Source organism: Urocitellus parryii, chromosome 1, assembly GCF_045843805.1.
Source record: "Urocitellus parryii isolate mUroPar1 chromosome 1, mUroPar1.hap1, whole genome shotgun sequence".
Classification (NCBI taxonomy): domain Eukaryota; kingdom Metazoa; phylum Chordata; class Mammalia; order Rodentia; family Sciuridae; genus Urocitellus; species Urocitellus parryii.
The window spans coordinates 265,637,406-265,640,068 of NC_135531.1; positions in this window are offsets into that span (position 1 = coordinate 265,637,406).

The window sequence follows — 2,663 nt, forward strand, 5'->3', positions numbered from 1 at the left end:
CTATTTTTTTTTTTTATGTGATGCTGAGGATCGAACCCAAGGTCTCGTGTGTGCGAGTCAAGTGCTCTGCCGCTGAGCCACAACCCCAGCCCTGCATTTTTTTTTTAATTGAACCTAAAGCATGTACAAGAATTGATCATAACTGGACCATCAAGTAAGCTTTAAAAAATTCAGAACTGAAACCATAGACTGCAGTGGGATCAAGCTAAAAAGAAAGAACTGGAAAGTCCCTCTTTAGAACTTAGGCATTATGATTCTAAACCTGTGGGTTAAAGGGGGAAAAAAAGGTCATAGGAAATGAAAGTATTTTGAGTTAAATTGATAATGAAGACATTATCAGAACCTGAAGCATTTAGCATTTAGGTAGTGTTTTTTGAAGTATATAACCTCATAGTCACACATTACAGAAAAAGAAAGGCTAAAGCTGACTTCATGTCAAAAAACTGGGAAAGAATAACATTCAAAAAGTAGGAGTCTGGTGCAGTGGTGCATGCCTTAGTCGAAGCAGCTCAAGAGACTGAGTCAGGAGGATCGTGAGTTTTAAAGCTAGCCTCAGAAACTTGGTGAGACCCTAAGCAATTTAGCAAGACCCTGTATCAAAAAGGGCTGGGGATGTGGCTCAGTAGTTAAGCATACCTGGGTTTAGTCCTAGAACCAAAAATAATAATAATGTGAAATAGAAGGTACATAAAAAATTAATAAAGTGAAGTGAGTCCCTGGAAAACATCAATAAAATTGATAAGCCCCAAGTAGGCTGGTGAAAGGAAAATAAATAGCATTAGAAGTGTAAGTAGTGCTGGGGATATAGCTCAGTTAGTAGAGTGCCTGCCTCATATGCACAAGTCCCTGGGTTCAATCCCCAGCTCCACACATACACACACACACAAAAGTAAAAAGTACATTGCTTTTATCTTAGTCACTAATCTTTTGTAAGTTCCCAGAAAATAGAAAAAACAAATAGATTGCAGTTCATTTGTGAAGAATCATTATCCAGCCACCTTAAACCTTCTCAGTAACATGATTACAAAAACCAGGGTCCAGTCTCTATTGTGGAGATAGGCAGAATCTACATACACAAGCTATTGGCCAGGTTAAGGTAGAAGGATCAAGAGCTTTAGACCAGCCAAACTCTGGGACTCACGTGTAATTCTAGAAACCTGGAATGTTGAGGCAGGAGGATTGCAAGTTCAAGGCCAGCTTCAAGCAATTTAGTAAGACCCTGTTATCAAGGGCTGGAGTTGGAGCTCAGTATAAAGCACTTGCCTGGCACGTGTGAGGCACGGGGTTCAATCCTTAGTACCACATAAAAATAAATACATTATGTCCAGATACAACTAAATATGTATACATATATAAATACATATATTACAAAAAATAAAAAGGACTGGGGATGTTGATCAGTAAGAGTGCGCTTGGGTTCAAGCCCTACTACTGCCAAAAAAAAAAAAAAAAAAAAAACCAGCATGAGATCTAATTTGGATTTATTTAAAAATCAAGATCAAGGCTGGTGTTGTGGCTCAGTGGTAGATGCTTGCCTCGCATGTGTGAGGCACTGAGTTCAATTCTCAGCACCATATAAAAATGGATAAAATAAAATAATGGCATTGTGTCCATCAACAACTAAAAAAAAAAAATTAATATATAAGATCATTAGCCAGGCATGGTGGCACATATCTGTAATTCCAGTGGCTCAGAAGGCTGAGGCAGGAGGATTGCGAGTTCAAAGCCAGCCTCAGCAAAAGCAAGGCACTAAGCAACTCAGTGAGACCCTGTATCTAAATAAAATACAGAATAGGGCTGAGGATGTGGCTCAGTGGTCAAGTTTCCTGAGTTCAATCCCCAGTACCAAAAACATATATGTAAGATCAATTCAGTACTTAACCAATTAATGCAATTCACATAATCAACATAAAAAGCAAAAGATCACACAATACATGAAGAACACTACAAAATTTAACACTCATCCATGATATTTTTAAAAAGAAACTGGATAATATAACTCAGTGGTAGAGCATGGGTTTAACAGGCTTGAGGATTTGCACTTGATCCCCAATACTGGAAGGAAAAAAAAAATCACTTTGAAAACCAGGAATAGAAAGATAGAAAGTTATATTCTTAATCTAATAAGTATCAACAGCTGAATTCAGTGGCTCACACCTGTAATTTTAGTGTTGAAGCAGGAGGATGGCAAGTCCCAGGACCCCCTCCACAGTTTAGCTTTTTCTAAAAAGCTAAAAAAGGTCTGGGAGTATAGCTCAGGGGTAGAACACCCTGGGTTCAATCCCCACTACTGCAAAAAAAAAAGTATTATGATCATTTCATGAGGTAGCTATGTCATTAACAGACCAAAGTTTGTATCTTTCCACAATGTCTTTTTATTGAATAACAATTCACAGGTTACACTGCTTTCAGTGCTAATTCACTGAATACTCATGGGTCATCTGATAGTCATAAACCAGGCAAACATAGGAAAGTCTTTTATTCCAATTTTAATTTCTAATATCTAGAACTCTAGTCACACATCATACTTCACACAATGAAATTATACACACACACACACACACACACACACACATATACATATATATATGCCACAGAAAGACTCAAATTGCCATTCTTTTTTCCAGTTTTTTTTTTTTTAAGTTGTAGATGGACACAATACC